The sequence below is a fragment of the Ammospiza nelsoni genome, chromosome 5 (assembly GCF_027579445.1).
Source record: "Ammospiza nelsoni isolate bAmmNel1 chromosome 5, bAmmNel1.pri, whole genome shotgun sequence".
In the NCBI taxonomy this organism is placed as follows: Eukaryota; Metazoa; Chordata; class Aves; order Passeriformes; family Passerellidae; genus Ammospiza; species Ammospiza nelsoni.
Window position 1 is genome coordinate 38,580,628 of NC_080637.1, and position 20,215 is coordinate 38,600,842.

The 20,215-nt window shown below is 37.3% G+C and overlaps 1 protein-coding gene across 5 annotated transcripts in view; it reads left to right on the plus strand.

Annotated features, from left to right (window-relative positions):
• The window catches only part of SYT1 (synaptotagmin 1), a 345,898-nt gene that overhangs the window by 103,022 nt on the left and 222,661 nt on the right, over positions 1–20,215 (plus strand). For 4 of the 5 annotated variants that reach the window (XM_059471851.1, XM_059471855.1, XM_059471854.1 and 1 more), the window contains one exon: positions 16,305–16,365. The gene's annotated coding sequence lies outside the window, so the exon portion shown is untranslated. Of the gene's footprint in view, positions 1–16,304; positions 16,367–20,215 lie in introns of all 5 variants that reach the window. The other variant, XM_059471853.1, reaches the window with a different exon arrangement.

Here is a 20,215-nt window from a genome sequence, read left to right on the forward strand (position 1 = left end):
AACTCACAAAAGCTCCATGATTACTGTACAAGGGCAAAGCTAATACAATCAGCTCTGTTTTCCCTTCCATCCCACATATAGTAGAAAAAGTTAAAAAGTACCTGCCCCACCATACTAGGCTCTGGGTATTTTCAGCTAACAAATTATTTTGTTGTTGCAAAGCCTAAGGACATTTGGATGTTCTTGAGCTCTCCTACAGCCTTCCAGTGGCTTAGAGATTTAGGTGCCTTTTGACTCCTTGTGTGAAAAAATTCAGGTGTTCTGCAACTTGTTGTCTCGGCAGAATATTCAAGGCCATTCCAGCCTAGAGGTTTTTCCAGGGTTATCTGTGTTTGCTGAGGGCTGAAGCTGGTGCCTAGGGTGATATCTTCCATGCACTGAGGAAATTAATTTCCTTGTTGTCATACAGTTTCTCGATAAGTATTGGAAGTCCTGGGACTTTCTCATTTCGTTCTTTGTCATTTCAAACAATATTGATGTCTTAGGCTTGGTTATGAAGGAAATTGTCAAACTACACATAATCAGCAAAGCCACATTGGTTTTGCTTTAAAGAAGGTAGGCTGCACTAAGCAGGAATATGAATTAGATGGTCCCAACAACAAAAACCAAAAAACAAAAACATAAAAAAAACAAACCAACCAAGAAAACCAAACAAAAAAAAAGAAAACCAGAACCAACAAATCCGATCATCTACTTTTTGTAGTAATCCTACTACTATAGTTCTCAGAAGTTTTTTTCCATGCTCTACCAAAAATTTCAGGCCAGATCAGTCTTCAGTCAGCATTGAGGAGCTCTTGCCCCAGCTGAACCTGACTCTGTTTTGTCTTGCCTTTTTGTCTTCAGGTGGTACGTGGCCTTTGCCACCCTTGCAGCTGTCTTCATGCAGAAGGCTGTGCTGTGTGGTTGAGTAGATCTAACTCATGTTTCTCTGCATAGTGTTGTCTCCAAAGGTACTTTTGATGCCTAGTCAGTAACTGACAGCTGATAATTTATTTGGCTTCTGGCTCCTATGAAATGAGTTACCCATTTCATTCTGAGTGGAAAAGAACAGGAATCTATTATCTGTACTATGTAAAATCAGAAGACTCAGACACCAAGTTTTTTACTGGTGTTTGGAAGACTAGTGTAAGTAAAGTGCTGTGTTTAATAAACAGGTCTATGGTACAGAATATGCCAAATCAATATATTTAGCAGGCTTGCAAAAGAGATGTTCATGTACTGCTGCAGCATGGCCTTTTGCCTCCTACCAAGGTAATTATCACTATCAATTACAGTATCTTTCATTATCTAAAAATATCAAAAATCTATTTTAGTTACTTTTTTAAGACTTCAGAAGGCATCTGGGCATAATAAAAGCATAGTATGCTGTTAAAGAATATCTCTAACTCAGTCTCTGTGTGCTGTATCCAGGCTGGAATGCACCATCTTCCTTTGCTATTCTTGTGCCATAAATTCTGTAGTGTTTGTTGTTATTTCAGAATGGTACACTGATCTAACTGAAGGTATTTTGAACATCCTGGGTGTCAAAGACCTCCCTGCTTTTGCACAGAATGTTATAAATCTCTTTACTGCTACCAGGGAGGCATCTAAATTGGGCTCATCTTACATCTCCTCTGTCTAATTCAAGACTCTGTAGCCCATTATCTTAGATATGGATGATCTGTTATTGGTGATTCTTTGATAATATATATTTTTTCATGTAATATCTCATGACATCATATTTTAAATGCTATACATTTTTATATATTCAGGGACTAAAATAATTACATTTATAATGTGTTTATTCGCATACTCAGTTTATGCTCATGCTGCTATAACTGCACCTTGTTATCCAAAGTAAATATTTCTGTCTCAACCTTTTAAACAGATAGAGAATATAATTCATGTCTGACATAAACATGGGTATTAACTTAATCCAGTTAGTTATTGTTTGGTGTGCTATAGTTTGTAAACAAAAATTCTCAAGTAAATACAGAACATCTATATGCAATAGAGTTGGACCTTGATTTTTGGGGAAGCTGGGTAAATAAAGAGGGAATATATGTGTGAGTGGATACAGCTTGACAAAGGCAGGCATCCCTACAAATACAGATAAGTGCTTATACGTAAGGTATTGTGATTTCATTTAGTGCTACAAGAAACTCCTTATATTGATATTTGAAATTATGTAACACAGTGAGTACAACAAGAGAAAAAGAAAGCAAAAATAAATTCATTGTGAAGGGGAAACATGGAACAGTGAAGAATATAGAATTGTTGCTGAATTTATTACATTTAAACAATCCAGAAAATACTGTTAGCAGTCTTGTAGTCCTTTGGTCCTTCATCTTTGTTTAAACTGCTCCATTTAAGAGCATATTTCAGTTTTGCCTGAGTAATTCCTATGCTGGTGAAAAGATAATACTTTGGGATTTAGTAGGATAAATGTAGTGTTATTAGCAGTGGCAACTGAACCACGTTAAATGTTATGAGACATGTTGTTTCTTTGTAATACCACTTTGCCCAGAGAGTCAGATGTGATGAGCCATTTACACATGAACAGTAAGAGGCACTTGTAGCTTCAAAGACTTTTTAAAACAAAATGGTGAAGGATATTTAGAGAGTGGTCTTTTTTTTCTGTTTATAATGCCTTAGAAAAACAATCTTAAGGTGTTAGGGCCGAAGGAAAACTTCAGCTACCCTGCAATATAAATCTGGAAATAAGGCAAAGTCCCAGAAGTGCAAACATTTAGTCCCCATGGCACGTGGTTTAGTAATGCAAAGGTAAGATTTTTAAAAACACTCAGGGTTGTCTTGATTCTCTCCTACTGCAGTTTACATTTTTATAGATGTAAGTTAAGGCCCAGTCCCTGTAGGCTGATCCATTTAAGTGCTGCAGGAAACTTAAATTTGGCAGCTTTCCTGCAAAATCCTGCACACTTGAATCCTGCAAGGTCCTTCATGAGTTCTATATTACTGTATCTGCTTTATTAGTAGAGAAACTCAACAGTGACACAAACATGGTACCAGAGCAAGTCAGAGACCAATCCAGGATTACATCTCTAGAGTTCTTGAATTCTAACCCTGTATTAGCTCCACTAATTCCATTCACCTCCACAATAACAGCATGGTGGGGTAAGGTGGAAAGAAGAAAAGAAATACTTAGTTCAAGGAATCCTCAGCTCAACTAATGTAAGATGATATCAGCTTCCTACTTTATTATGCTTTTCCTGGTCCAGGAATAGCTGGGCTTTACTATTTCCCTTAAAATATTTTAGAGCAAAACAAGGGGTTTTTGGTATCCAGGCACTGCTTTCTTTCCCTGTTCTGTCTTGTTCTGCTTGTTTACAGTGCTGGTCATGTGCCAAATACTGTCAAGTCTTCAACGTTTCAGATACTTCCCACTTTCTTCAGCTGTTTTTTTTCTTTGGGTTTTTTTTTAACAGTATCAGTCTGCCTGCCACATTTCTCCAAAATCTACCTCTTAAGACTCCTCTTTGCTTTTCATAACATGTTCAGTGATCTCTTCCAATGATTTATGATTCATATTTGGAAAGCTATAAATGAAATCAGATGTATTTTTCAACAAGCTAAGATAAGGGTACTATCTTTGATGGGCATGGAAGATGGCAGCTGACACACCAAAAATCACATTGGTCTGTTTCTGTTGTTCTGTCTCATTGCAACTTGACATTTTTGAGAGAGCACTGGACAGATTGCAAGACAAGCAGATCTGGATTTTTTGTGAAGCAAGAATTGCTTTGCAGTTATGGTAATTTAATATCTCAGCTTCTTTTTTCACTATTTCTTGTGAGTGTGGCAAGATTCAGAATAAAAGTACTTCAAGACAGTTTCTTACTGTATGCTCAAAGGAACTATTTAGGTGCGAAGAATGGCAACTATCAGCTCTGTTAGATGCTCATTTTAGTTTAAGGAGAAGGTGGAGAAGAAGAGAAGGCATATGAGGAATGAACAAATGAAACCAGGGCCAGAGGAGTAGATACTTGATTTCTTTGTTATTTTCTCCTTTCTCCTACTCTTGCTGTTTTCTAATCTCCTGAATTTTCTGATATATGAACAGAGAGCTTACAGAAGGAAAATAGTTGACAGAGACAGGCGTTGGATTTATTGATGTGCCTGAATGAATCCATGATGTTCCTGTTTTAAGCTGTCACATTGTTCTGTTCATAAAGCAGCATTTCACATTGCATCCTGAAATCTCAATGTATCATAGAACTTTGCTGAAGACTGACACTGCTGTGAATTGTGTTACTGTATTTTAGGAGAATCAGTTTTGCTGAAGAGCCCTTGCTTCAGTTATTCTTGAGACAGGACTATAACCTTATGGGCAAAATGCTGATTTTTGTCAAAAGGAAAATACATTGACAGTCAGCTTTGCCTGAGTATGCTGAATTTGCATATTTTATGTCAGTGCAAAGCATAGATTAGAAATTGCATACTTCATAAGTTATAGTAGCAATTGATTACAGCAATTGATTCTACCCTGTGCAACGAGGTACTTATGGTCATTACAATAATGCCAAAAAGTACCTGTCAGGTTCAGAAAGGGCATCTGCTGATTTGTTGACAGGCAATTTCAAGTTCTCTTTTTACAGAAACTCCTATTAAGGGTTTCCTTGAATGAGATGATTTTTAACAGATACTTCCTTTTTGCCAGATGCTGAAATGAAATTTTAGATACATCATGTGGTGTTTTCTTGATTTGTTTAAAATCCATGTTGAGAAATGCTGTAACAATCATTCTGTGTAACAGAGTCTATTATGCTGTCCCTTCCTATCTGTGAATGCAGGTATGCTCTCATCTGGCTGCTTATCAAAGCTGCACTTACATTCTCCTTCCTGCCCACAGTGTGTTCCCTTATATCTGCTTTGTTTGAGAAGCAGCAATGTTGCAATGTGTTCAGTGGCACCTGCTAGATTCTGCATTGGATTATTCAGCAGAGAACTTCAGCCTGTCAGTGTTACAGGCTTTCCTCTTTTGGGACAGGTGGCTAGTGTGACTATAGAATTGAGGGTGGAACTACAGGAACTGGACAAGGGGACTGGAAGTCCATAATCTAACTGCAGTGTTGCTTCCCTGAGTTAGTCCAGGGTAAGTTTGCCTTCTCTAGGCCCCTCTTTAAAACTCTTATACAGCCTATTTTAAGACTGTATTCAGTATTAGGTGTGCAGTGGCCAGGCTTCCTTTGTCAGAAAAATAGATGAGGCACATTTTGGATAATGATGTTTTGTGTTGAGGTAGAGTATGTCCCTGCCTCAAGATGATTCAGGCATTTGTTATGTTTTCTAACTTTCTGCTTCTGCTTCTTCTGGGCCACGAGTAGTACAGATTGCTTTTGTTTTGTAGACTTAGCTAATGTGTTTGCAAATTGCAATGAAAGAATCTCAGAAAATTACGCTATACATCAGTTGAGACAGAACAAATGGTTTTTTCCTTCAGACTGCTCCAGTGTGCTATTTGAGTGCAAATCAGTAGTTTTTATGAAGTGGCTGAAGTTTGGTCCAAATAAGCTGTATTTCAGAGAATCTAATAATCAAAAATTAAGCAGATTTTGTCAAGATGGGTAGGAAGATTAAATTAAAGGGTGGTTAATGTTAACATTTGGCTCTACAAAAAGGGAGAAATATTGCTATGTGGAATACTTAGCTTCATTAGCAAAAGTAGCCCAATTAAAATATTTGCCCATATGGTTTTTTTAAGGATTTCAAATAGACCTTGTTTTGAATTTTCCTTGATTTAGAGATGCTAACATTAAATGTGACACGTGAGATGGTAATTACAAGGTAATTATTTGATTTTCACTAAATAGACATTTCCATTAGATTCCTTCTGGCAATGTCTAGCTGAGGAAGTTGATTTTATAGGCAAATACAATATCACGATGTCTTTTCTTTTCTCAAATACGTAAGGAACAATAATGATAACTACCTCTTTTAATGTTCCTAGCCATCTGCACATCAACACTGCACTGTCTGATGTGCTGCTTTTTGATTAGGCTATCAGATTTGCTGAATGTGGACTTGATGCTTCCTTTTTTTACTGTTATGAAGACTTGCAAAAGCACCACTTGTCTTTTATCCTCCTTTTTGTTTATAATATCTTTACATGTAATCTGCCAGGATTGGCAGTTAAGCTCTTCTGTCGCAGCTCAGAGTGACACCTGTGATTAAAAGGCCTGCTTCAATTCCCCAGTGTCTAGGTTTCTGCTTGTAGTTTCAAGATGAAAAAAGTCATGATGCTTCAGTTCATCTTTAGTATTGCAAAATCAGGCACGTGCACATAATGTGCAAAGAAAAGCTTTAAGATACGGAAATTGCATCTCTAGAGGATGTTATGTAATAGTGAATTTAGACCCAAATACCAGCAGCTATAGGCTAGTTAAAACTTTCACTCTGTTTCTATAAATGTGAAGATGAACTTCACTATAGATACCAGCCCAGCCCTGTTAGTTGACCAGGGCAGGAAGCCAAGGTAGCCAGGTAGGATGTTACTGTGTGCCTCTAACTATGGAAAGTAGCATGGCTTAGACGCACTACCCTGGGGTACCTGTGCTTGGTTAAGAGCTCCAATGGCCAAATTCTCTCCCTTACACAGCCAGCCAGGCTGGCAGCCATTTATCTCAGGGACATGAGACATTCCTACTGAAATGTGCAGTTGCTGCTGAGTTGACTTTGCAGCTTCTGAGAATCACAGTAGCACTTGCAGCTGTGGCTGCTTACATGCCCACCTCGTACTTTCCACAGGCTGTTGTTACATGTCACTCCATGTTCTCTCTTGTCACTTAGGTTACACGTTTCTTCAGCAAGTTGTAACCTGACAAGAAACTCCAGTTTGTGTTGCTCTTGGCATTCACCTGTTTTATACACGTGCAGTGCATCTGTCTGCTATTCTTTTGTTTGGTTTCGTTTATTTGTTGGCCTCTGTGTCTAGGCAGAAGTTAAACTGCTGAAGAACCAGAAACATCTACTGACTGGTCAACCCATTACTTGTGTTTGAGGACCAGCAATACTGGTCAGTGCATCTCTTAGTGATGCTACATACAGCTCCTTCCAGGAGACAGCCCTTTATGCCACAATGACAGTCACTGGGAAAGTAGTTTTCTGGGCAGTACTAAATAAGAGACACAATTTTTAATGATTGCTCAGCTTTGGGGTTTTCTATACTGACTGTAAGGAGGTCTAATATTCTTACATGCTGAGGAAGATGGAGAACATGGTATAAGATGAATTTGTTTTTTCCAACAGACTTTGTGATGTTTATAAAATGGTCTCATAATGGTAATCCATTCTTGTCATAAATGTTTCAAAGACAAATACCACAGTTATTTTTTTTAACATAAATAATTTGGAGGCTGAAACATTTTATTTTTAACTAATTGCTCATAATTTTGTAATCCTAATCATCTATCCATAAGGTTATAAAGTATCTCCACCAATGTTAGTAGAAATGTTTGCTTGCTCTTATGGTGTTACGATGAAGTTATTTTAATGCTAAACAGAGTGATTAGAAATTTTTTTTGATGATGAAATATTATGTGCTAACTGAAAAGAAACATTTAAAATCTTCATGTATGCTTACTTTTTTTAATGATCCTATTATTAATGAAGTCTAGTGCCAGTGCAAGGGCTCAGTGCTGTCCAGTTTCGTTATTAATTTTGAGTGTTTCATTCTTTGCTCCTGTTGACCACAGAAAGGTACAAAATATAATCTCTTCTCGCAAACAAAAAGCCAAAAAAATCTTCATTTAAATTGGTATGTTTTCATTCTCTTAGTTTTTTCATACTCCTAGTAGTTTGAAGCGTAGCTCAGTGAAAAGGAGAAGCCAGCTGTGATTGTGAGATTAGTGAAATTGCACATGAAGTTTAATAATAGCAGTCTTGGGATATGAAGCACCCAGATCGTTATAAAAAGGTGAAAGGGAGCAGAGAGCAGTTGCTGTGGAGCAAAAGGGCTTGTTGTATGGTGGATGCAGAACAACAACATTAAAATTAATGTGAGAAATCAAGGGTACCAGCTTTGGAAAGTGATGTACCTGTCTTTATGGGATTTGTTGTGCTGCTTACCAGAAATCTGATCAGCATGTAGTTCATTACTTCTTGGACTAGTACAGGAGGGGGTAGGCAGTAACTTGGTTTTGTCTTTATTTAGACTTGGTGGACTTTGACATTCTTTTAAATAATTTCCATTAGAAGAAAACAGTGGCATGAATAAAACTTACTGTATAGAAAATGTGGGCTGCCATTATAGCAGTGGTGCATTATCATCCGTATACATTTTGTGTACATATCCAGATGAGCTACAGAGTAAGTCTGCATAGAATTTTCTCTTTATTTAAAAAGTTACCTTTGAAGGAATACATTTAAATGGCCAAGAGATACTGAAGTTGTTCCCACAGTAGGCCTCTCTAGGGTAATATGGAAAGGGTATTGGAACATCTCACCCATAGATTATGTAGCTTAATTTGCTGAGGTGTTGACACTCACTATCAGATTTTATGGGTGAATTGCTTACCCATATTAGTACATTTTCATAAAGCAGAATTGAGAGATAAATAAATAAATAAATAAATAAAACCTCTCATGCCAGAACAAAAAGATCAGCTGTGTTATGTAACATATAATCACTTCCTGCAGTGGATATTGCAGCAGGTTCTTTCGTCCTGTGATAAAAGCAATTAGATTTTGAATCTCGAAACACTGGAATGCACCTCAGTGTGTATCTACTAATGTAAAGATATGTTATCTTTCTAGGAAGGATTTAGGAGACTGATTAAAAACCTCCATTGTGCTTCTAAATAGTCTTAGTCTATATCTGTAACAAGCAAGCTAAATATGACATCTGAAACCAATTTTGCTAGGAACTATTTTCTTATAATTTCGTGTGATCCAAGGTGCCTAGTGTAAATAGTGTTATGAAGCAACTTATGGAGAACTGTGTTTCTTTTTTTCTAACATGTCTCATAAATAATTGTAGCTTTATATCTTATTGTCTAGAAAAGCCTGAAAATATTTGGAATTAAATTTGATGGAATGCCATGTTATGAGTGCTAGTTGTTTCAGCTGAAGTCTTGAAAACTTTCACTAAAAATGAAGCTTCACGCTGACTTATGAAATTTTTATGGCTTTTTATTGTTAATAAATGTTGGTATTCTCATGTGTCCATATTTGAAATTGGAAAAAAATAAGTGCCATGTAATCTACTCTACTCTTGTCTAAGAAAATGGCTGAGACATAGCCAGCAATCACAGAGCAAGAATGGCAAGCTACACACTGGGAAGATTCCTTCCAGAGCAGCTCCACAGATACTGCATGGCAGATGTAACATAGTGGTTGAGGTCTCCCTACGTAGTGTGAACACATCCAACTTATCTACTGTATAGGTCTGTTACATGCAAAGATCTCCTGGAGGTCTGTGCCACATTTGCTGTGCATCCATATTGCTGGCACTTGTACCATCCCTTTTATAAAGCAGGACTACAGTAGCTTCACAGTGAGAGGAGTGTTAGTAGAAGAAGAGATATATATTGTCCTGGATAGCTACTGGAGGGAGGAAATGCTGTTCTTGCCCCAGATTCTGATGCTCCTTTGGCCACATAAGATTCTTAAAACATCTCAAGATGATTCAGATACCCATTTGTGACTGTATTGTCACTGACCATATCATCACCATTGATAGGTTTTCTTCCTTGAAAAGAGAATCTTTTGGTGCCTACTGATTCATATGATTGTTTATTGATCATGAGGTTCTGAGGCTGACCAAGGTGTGGTTGTGTTAGGAGAGTGGATCTCTCTTCTAACATCAAGCCAAGTGTAAGGATAAAGCAGAAGCTGGAAAAGGCTTTTGATGGGCAACAAGAGATCTGAATCCAGCAGGACTGAGAACCAAAGAGGGTAACAAGGCATGTTCTGGGCAGTACTGGTAGGAGAAAGAATCTGAGAATGTCAGAAGCATCATGCAACTGGGAGAGCAAGGCAGGGGCGTTTGAAGAGCAGCTGGCACTTACTGAAGGTTGGGGGCTGCTCTTGCCTGTGTGTGAGTTGTGTGTAACAGAAACAGCATTGTCTAATGGAGGTGTGTGGTAATAACAAGAGAAAGCTAGTCAGGAGTTGAAACACCTGGTTCTGCTAAGAGCTGAAGTTCTGAGAAAGTTACAGGGAAGGATCTTTCAACTTTAGGTGGCAGGTAGCTCAAAACAAGTGAGCAGAGGCTGAAAAACAGTTTTGTTGCTCGTATTGTAAAAGGGACTTCCAGAGAAATTCCACAGTGAGCTGAGTCCTTTGCTGAGTAGAGAAATCTGTAGAGCTGAAAACTAGTCACCTTTAAATATATCGATCACAGGATGGGAATGGCCAGGCCACAGACTGAATGGACAGAGAAAAGCAGGGTGTAAATACTTTAGGTTTTGTCTCTAGTGTCCACTGTGGGGGGATAGAATGTAAGAAAATAGTGTAGAAGGTAGTCTCACACCTGAGGAGTTGCAGCTGTACTAGTCACCAAAGATTAGGAACAGGCCTGAGCTTAATAGGCCACAGCTGTGTCCAATAAGAAGAGTGCTACAAAAGAGTGGGTTAGCTGGTTGAAGAGAGAGCTGAAGTTTTTTAGCTGTACTGTGAAGAAGAAAGAGTACTGTGAAGAGCTGCCATGCAAAATCACCAGGAAGGTGTAGAACTTTTGCAGTAAGATGACAACAGTCCACAGTGATGCAGCACTTGCATTCTGGTAAACTGTATTCTGAAGTACTTAAACATTGTTTGTTGAGACCTAAAGGCATGCAATCTAGTTAATATCTGTAAACTTAAATGGCTGTTCAAATGGCAGCTCTCCTAAATAGGTCGTCTGTCTTTGTGTACAGTGTTGAGTAAATGCTCATCTATGTGAATGAGGATGGGAGAATTTCTCCTGCCCCACAGGAAGTGTATGGTACAACCACTATCTTCTTCACATTCTGTTGCTCTAAATTTCTCCCTTGTCTTAGGAAATTACTCGATGCCTTGGTTTTATCTCTTGAACTTTCTGTTTCAATAGTTGTTTCCTTTCTATCAGCAAAAGCATCCCTCCGTATTTGCCCATCTCCACAAATTTACCCCTGTCCTGGTTTTTCCTTCTAGTTTTTGAGTGGACACTGGATCTGGTAACAAACTCTTACAGTCAGAAGTTTGCAATTTCCTGTCTATGTACAGTGACCCCTAATGCCAGGCACACACCTGAGAATTGTTTGGGTTTTTTAAAGCCACAGTTTCTTTTAAAACAAGCTGGACTGTCACAGTCCAAAATTGAGAACTGATTTTTGTCTGACAATCACTGTGTTAACCACATTCTGTATAAAGTCTGAGAGGCTTTCCAGTAGTGTTTGGCTTTCCTACCACTATTTGTTCACTTAGCAGACTATTCAGGAAATTTGCAATAACAATGCCAATAAGTACTTCCTCTCTTCTGATTTGCTCATTTGCTAGAGAAGTTTTTATTCTTGGTTTTGATTTACAAAATATCAAAGGCTGCAGAGCCTCCTTATATTCATTGTTCTGCAACTAAGTTGTTTATGCACAGTCACCTCTACCATGAGATGTGCATCTCTTTAGCAAATAACATGTCTTTCTGGTTTTTACTTTTTTGTACTGTTCTCCATCATTTCCTGTAGGCAAGGAGGAAGGGTGGTGATGTGAGTGGAAAAAGTGCTGTCACCAAGTATACAGTAACTTAGAGCAGTGCTATTTTTGGGGGGAGGGGGATGTGTGTGGAGGTATATTTAAAATTAGTTCCTGTTTTGTTATATTACAGGCCTGAATTCAGTCGGTAATGACCTCAGTAGTGCCTGTTTTAATGTAATCCCTGCTTGCTGACTGCTGTTCCAAGAATAAAAATTTAAGCCAAAAGATTTAATGAAATCCTTTGGGATTAGTGCTCACTGGGCTGGGGAAATTGCATATCAACCATTTCCCTGTATTCTAGCCATACGGCTTGGTATTTGAATAGGAGGGTGTCCAAGAGAGACAACTCTTGAGTTCATCAATAATTTACATTTTTGTTAGTTAAAAACCTGGTATTTGGGATTCTGTTGCCATAGCAATCCATCTGGGCCTGAACGGATAGTGTTTTAAGTGGTGGTTGTATAGAGATTCACAGTGTGTGCTTTAAATCCCTTCTGAAGTAATCCTCAGATCTGTTCTGTGACTTATTTGAGGTTTTGACAAAATCAATGTTACTCACAGTAAAAGTTGATGCTAAGCAAATTAAGCCCATAAAATGGTGAAATATACATATGATTAAGGACTGTAAAGTTCATAATGTATGACAATTTCTGTTTCAATATGTGAAACGATTAATAAATGCCTGCAACTGCATTTTTTTTCAAAATACATTTAATTTGTTGCACATTATGCAACTGGAAATTATCCAGACTCTGTACTGGTTATTAGCTAATTTAACCTTCATAATCGAATGCTAGCCTCATTTTTTCCAGACATCAGTTCTGTGTTTTACAGGATGTCAGTCTATTCATAATGGACTTCTCCACTTTCAATTAATCTGGTTTTCTCTCATAAATAATTCTAAAGCAGAGAATAAAATTTGAAATACCCATTTTCACTTCTAAGAGTATTGGGCTTGTGTTTTGAGGATGTGCTACTAAATTCAGTAGGCTAAACGCCCGCTGATTTTTGTTGGAGATTTAGTTTATATTTTTTCATTTTGTCACACAAAATTTCAAGATCGTTTATTCCAAAACTCCCAGATATGCCACATAAGTGATGTCCTCAGGTCTGAAAGACAATCAATAAAGTAAACAAACCTGGGCTAAGTTTCAGCTCTGTCAAAACCAAAACCCTCCTGAAACTGATTTCTAGAGCTTTTATTCCTTCATGACAAAAATGTTGTCCAGTTGTGCTCTGGAACTGTCACTGAGCCATAATGATGATATATTAGCAGCTCTTTATTACTCCAGAGTACAGATATTCCGTTTGCAAAATTATTCCTCACTGTTTGAAAGAAGAGAGGGAAGAATAGTACTCAAATAACAGCCATATGCTCTACTAATGAGTGTTTAGCCCATAATCCTAAACAGATAAAAATTCTTTCTTCATGGAGTTTGTAAAAGATCACATAGTTGTTCCTGGTTTTAAAAATAGTAATGGAATAAAGAGACTGCAGATGGCCTAAGATACCTTGAGAAATCTTTTAATTACCATGCAACTTCCCTTTCATCTTTTGTATCACAGTTCACAATGAAAAGTGAAGCATCTAATAAAAGGGGCTTATTTTTGCCATGATTCCGTGATGCTAAAAATGTTCTTTGCCACCTGTAATAAATGTAAATCCACTTTGTTTCTCTATGAGTTAAACAAGGGCTTCCTGAGAAAAATTGCAACTTCCTTCCTTGCAGTGGAGTAGGGTTTCATTTCATGAGCATATATGAATGTATAATCTTAAATACAGTGATTTTGCCTGAACTGGTTTTATTTCAGAGCTCCAGTCCTGCCCCAGTTTAATGGGACTATTGCCATAACTGGTTACCATAAAGGTGACTGGGATCAGAGAGTTTAGAATTAATGAAAAAAGGCTTTGTTGTTCTTTTGCTATCTATATGCTAACCAAATCAAAGTTGCAGATCATTTAAATGAGTATGTACCCTGAAATTAAATGTCTTAAAGTATCTTCTGTAGATAACATTTGTTAAATATAGATTGCACTTCAACGGGATATTGCAAGATGTAGTCACACATATCAAAATGTGTTTCTGTTGATATTTCCAATGGTTTCATTAGGAAACGTCTTCTCTTGCAAATATAGAAATGAAAATGGAGCCTTGGAAGTTACCAGCACTGACAGATGCTATTTGTAGCTCTGAAAATATAGTTGTCACTGCAGGGGATCTCCTGCACTGAAGACCCACAGGAGTCCATAACCAAGGGTGAACGAATTAATCTTTGAACACATCTAATAAAAAAATTGCCTGTGTTTAATAGTAAGTGATAGAAACACAGCTGAATTTCTTTTGTACTGTGTTCATCTTCCTCTAGAAATGCAAATATTTTTTAGATATTATATAGAGATAAATATAGAGTTTATTTATATCCTTATATTTTCACTCTGCAAATCCTTGTAAAGGGCGATGGTATTTAGTTTCCTGGACAACTGTTGAATTTTATTGATTGGTTTTTACTTATTCCAGATGTCTATTACATTTTTCATATCTTTTGGAAACTCAGACTGTGAGCTTCAAAGAAGCAGGCAGGCTGTCTCTGTTTGCATTTAATGCAGCACCACACTTATTCATAGGCTCACGTAAATCTGCTTCCGTGGTGCATAACCTGTATTTTTATTCAGTTATTTACAATTAGTAGTATAGTAAACATTTGTCTTTCTTTTCTATGTTGTCATTGCCGCAGAAGGAAGCAGTGAACCTCCTGAAAGGCTCAGTAATAATATGGCACAGCTTGACACAGACAGCTTAGAGAAACAGGGGAAGATTGAGACAGTGCACCACAGAGCAGGTGTGACTCTGGGTGTTAATTTTTTTGAGGCACTTGCAGCTACCTCTGCTCAAATGCAAGATATACACAGGGCCCTGAACCAAAACCCTGGCTCTGAGCCCCAGGAGAAGGTGGAGATTAGAGGCTCTTTTATTGAACTCTCTTTCTGAGTGTTTCTGAATTTCAAATCCCTCTGTTTGGGAAAACTTGACTTGACAGCAAGAGGGAAAGTTTTGGTTGAACTTCAGAGTTCAGAGATGTTTGAGTACAGTAGTTCAGATTAGGTCTGTCATGGTCTGTACCAGAACATTTTATACAGGTAATACAGAGCACCAAGCAAGGTAAGTCTTGCTAAGGCTATTGACCATGAGTTGATATTTGATATGAGTCACAAACTGTGGGAATCAAATTAGCTGTGTTTTACACCAGCATCTGAACTATTCTAAACCCTTAAGAATAAGATTTCACATCAGTGTCCAGCTAACCTTGCATCATTTTAAGTGTTCAGCTCCTCACTGATGTCTAGGACATAAGAAAATGGGCTGTTAGATAGAAGAGCTGATCCCTATGGTTCAAAAAAGTATAAAACCTAATAACATCAAAATACTAGAATGCTTCTGACTAATGTATTATATAGCCCTCAGCTCCAAACATTTCTTAATTGTTGCTTAGCAGGTTTCTTCAGTAGACTCATATGAGATGAGTGATTTCTGGTATGTCATAAATATTGACAGAAAGATACAGAAACAAAGGGAAATTAGATTTTATAATTAGTTATAGTTTGAGTCCTGTATGATTTGAGTCATGAAAGATGGTTTGCTGGTTGGAGTGAGATGGTAGATGGAATCATGATTTGCCTTTTTAAAGGCCAGCATAAGTGTTGGTGTGCTGTAGTCTGACAGTTTCAGATAACAACATTTTCATTTTCTAGTTGATGTAAAATTAAAAATACGTCTGTCTATCTTGGTAACTATGTATTTGGCTCAATATTTTGATTGCATCCAGATTGGTCATCTTCACAATTAATGCCTTCACAGCTTGATTGTGCTTGCCCTTTCACACCAATGTTGCCCTTATTGTAACCCTTATTGCCCAGCAGTTCCAATTTTCTCCCTTCTCTCAAGCATCCTTTATTAATGAAGATTGTTAATAGTAAAATCTGCAAAGGCAGTATGCTGTGTTCCTTCAAATCCTGCCTTAAAACTCACCTCTGTTGTGATGCTTGTAACCTGGCCAAGAAAGGCTAAAGCAGTTGGTGTGCTGTGTTCAGTTCTTACCGTACAAATTTCCTGTCTGAAACAGCAGGAGTGAGGCATCAAAGACCCCTCTGCAGCATGTTCCACTCTCCTCCAAAAGTGGTGAGAGAGGCTGTGGCTGTCATTGCAGGATTATGTTCTTTCTTCCTTGGCTCCTCAGTCTAATGGGGTAATTCTGCTGAGATCTAATACACAATGAGAATTTGATTTTGATGAGAGGATTGACAGCCTCAGAAATGTGAAAGCCTGTCACCTTCCTGGAACTGGGGAGGCCTGCAGGTGCCCAGATAAAATTAGGATGCCTGGCATTTAGTCTGAGGTTTCAAGAGAGATTTGTTCCCTGAACCTGTAGATTTCTCATCTCTGCTGCTAATGTAGTATCTAAGACTGAAAAACTGTTTTTTAAGGAAAAGGGATGATACAAATTTTCTCTGCTGGGTGCTTTCACAAAAGCCCAGGATTTTAAATATTAGGGTAAGCCAAAAGTAAGTTTAAAAATGGCAGACTTCTGTGGCACAAATGAAACTAGATAGTTAATTTAAAATGGATGATAAACACAAGTATTTTTTTTTCTTTCAGGAGTGTGGAGTCCTGAATAAACAAAGAGAAGAGAGTTAAGCACACATTCTCTTTTGTGAACAGTAAGTGACCAACTTATATACTCCAAAGCTAAACATGACTTGCACTTCCTTTTAATTTTTTTTTATTCTTTCACATTTGCAGTTCTTCCAACAAGTGGAAGAAATTAGTGCAGGGAACATCTCTGCCCTGTATCCAACTTAGTTTCATTTCACAGGGGTAGACTTTTACGAATTCTGTAATCATCTCAGGTAAGAGGCCCAGGTAATCCACAAAAAGTGCATTCATTGCTGCTCATACTGAGAATATTGTTTTTCTTCTCAGTAAAAATACATTGCAATAGAAATTGAACAGTAGCAAACTAAAAACAATATTACACCAACATTTGCTCACGCGTGAAATTTTGCGGAAAAACAGATTCACTGCTGTAGTCAGATCCCACTGAGTTGGTGTAGGAGCAAAATTTATGGGTTTGTATTAAGCACATAACCACTGGTTCATTGTTCTGAACAGCCCTGGTCATGGCTGTGCTGTTCACTGCGCACTGCAACCAGTCTCAGTGCATGGCTGCACTGGCCTCTGACAACTGCAGCATTGTCAAACACCGAGAAATTAAGATTGCTTTCTGAGACAAGAAAATGGGCCATGTTTGTGTTGTAGGTGATATTATTGACATTGTCCCTAGAAAAATATCTTAGATTGCTGGTGAAGTACCAGTCATGACAAAGTAGAGCACAGACACTGCTGTCACTGCCAATCCAAAGTAGTGTGCCTTGGGAACTGTAGCTGATTATATGGGTGTACCACATTTCTGGGTATTAACAGGTGGTGATATCTTCTGAGAACCAGAACAGGTGGACTTGTGTTAACACATTTCTGTTAACAGTTCCAACAAAACAGTTCCTCTGTGCTAGGTGCCAATAGAACCTGCCTTTTTTGAGGTAGATAATTGTGGACGGTAGGTAATGTGCAGAGAATGTGTTCTTTAGCACCATTCTGCTTTTAGAATATACATTTGGCAGTACAAGATAAGGAATTTTAATGTTGTATATTAAGTCCCTATTTATTTAGCCAAACTGGTGTATGGGACAGGGTAGTTCTGAATAGAAATAAATCTTCAATAGTTCTTGAGAAATAATAAAAATAATATTCTTGATTGGAAAAAAAGTGTGTGTAAATCTCAATAGCAAAAAAATACCTATTCTATCTCTGGGCTGACAAGTTTGATGATGGGCTTTAACATGAAAGGAAATGTGTGGCATTTCACAAATCTAAGGAAACACAATGCTTGTTTGTGAACCTGTGTGGTTATTTGTACACTGTACTAAACTATATTACCTGTGGGCATCTTCTAGATATATAGCAAATGATACATATGTACCAGAAAATTCTAGAAAACTTCTCGAAACTCCTATTTATCTATTCCTTTGATTTTATTTTTTTTCATTTTTTCTTCTATCAGTCATATTTTCCTTGTGTTTTCTCTTCTTTCCCTTGTGGCTCCTGTGGTTTATATTCCCTACTTGCTATCACGCCTCTTTTTACCCTTTATCTTTCCATTTTTGGCCATGTAGTTAGTCGGCTCGAGCTTCACATTTTCTGCTCTCATCTCCCACATAGGGCCATCTCCTCTTACTCTTGGCAGAGCTGCATTGCAGAATGTTTCTGATCTTGGGCAAATTTTAAGCTTGCTATTTCTAGTATCAGATAGGCATTCTGCAGACCAAGAGTGTTATTGCTGGTTTTGGGTCATAATGCACAGAATAATGCCATATGCCTATGTCTAAGGAATTCACAAAGGGTTACAATGTAGTGTAATGTAGGTGAGGTCTTGCAATTTTATTTGACATGTGGAAAGAAACAGTGGAACTTTGGAAGTTGTTATTTAATGCATGGGATACCTTCAGCCTAATCAATTATGCTTTATGCCCTCTGGATCTGAAGTTTTGGCAGCAGGTGACTGGTAGTTACATGAATAAATGCTAGCATTTCCAGGCAATTTGTATAATTCAACTGATCTATATTTACAAAAATCTACAAATTATTACAGACCTTCTTGTAGAAAATAAATTTCACTACTGCAGACTCTGAAGATCTTCTCCCCAGTTGTGTTTCTGTGTCAAGTGGCCAGAATTCACAGGCAGCTCTTTCAAAATAATGTGGATTTATTTGTGTATAGTGAGAAAAATTTAGTCAACTATTATTTGTACTCCTTCACATACAAATTCTCTCTCTTCTGCTGGCAGAATAGGTTGACAGGACCTTTTCATATTATCCATGGTTAATTTTATCAATTGTGCTATTATGATTATAAACTACAAATTATCTAACATATAATGAATATATAATTACAAAAATGAAACTCTGCAGTGGTTATTTAACATTTGTGATGTGAAATTTATTTAACGCTCTCTTTGCAATATACATGGGAAATTAGAATAATAAAACAAATAAAATTACTCTTACCTCTCATCCATCATCAGTGAGAACAATGTAACCAGCTTGATCAGGCTGTGCGTTCTCCCAGAGAGGGAACTTCATGTATGGCACCTTTGGGCCTTCTAACAACACCCTTGAGAACATGTGCTATTCTTACACAAAGGAACCAGTCATTCTTCTGACACTAGGTTTGATAAATTGAATTTGTGGAGTTGTTTCAGAATACCTTTTTTCCTTCAACTTGAATTAAAGTCTAAAATTTAAAGTATCTGGTGCTTAGAGGCAAAAAAAGATTGAATTCCCTACATATAGAGAAAATAAAATTAAAATCAATATTGTTCTTATTTTAAAAAGGATAAAATAAAAGTCAATAATGTATAGTATATTTTGTGGGTTTTACATGTTCCCAACTTTATTTTAAGTGCAAGGGCCTTTGTCATTTGTATTTGATATTGCAAAAGATTGCAGATACCTTTTGAGGAACAGGAAAAAATTCTTGCAACATGTGTTCAAAAAAAGGTGTCCATTGTCCTCACATGGTCAGCAGCAATCAGATTTCATCTACCACAAACTTTGGTGTACCAAAGAAGTGGCAAATAATTGATGGCTGGTTGATAACAGGTTTTTTGTTACTCTTGTTTGATAAAGCAAATTCAGGTAATGTGACATAAATTAGGAGATTGCACAAGCACAGTGCTGGTACAGGAGAGGGATGGCCAAAATCTAGACTCTGCTGTGAGCAGATGAGAGGAGGCTTGGCCTGCTGAAAGTTATTGTATGGGCAGTTCGACTCCATTATGTGTAGAAAAACTAAATTTATGTTAGACTTACCATTAGCTCATGAGCATGCAACTTTTCCCTTGTTTGTCCTAATATCTATTTCAAAAGCTACTGTGTTTTATATTTTATCATTTACAATATTATATATAGAGGTATGTAATGTACCAGAGATAAAGGAGCTAAATGATGGGGTTTTTGGTTTTGGAAAAGTTGTAAAAGTTGAATTTATGAGTATTCAAAAAGAAATGAGCCTGTGGTTCCTGAATATTCTGTAGTAATCACAATAACCTTCCCTTACGTTATTATTTCAATTTTTCACGCAGTATAGTAATCTAGAAGCAGCATGAAGTGCCCTCATTCCTTGTTCTTTGCCATTTTGTCACAGGTTTCGTCATTACAAATTAAAATTCATGTGCATATACTGCAGGCTTGGATAAAATTGTTCATTGGAGTGTTTCCATTACCTTAAGTCTTTAATGAGGTCTTCCCCTAAATTAGTTTCACTCATTTTTTTTTCCTCACATAGTGAAAGTATGAACTTCTGGTCAATTATATAGTAGCATTTGCATAATGTAAAGGTTGTTTATATTGCTTCTTTTTTGGTTATCATGTCAAGGCTATTCAGAGAAGTCTAGTCTCTATGGCTTATATGCTTACAAAGTTCTGTGCTGCAGAACTTTATTTTTCTTTTC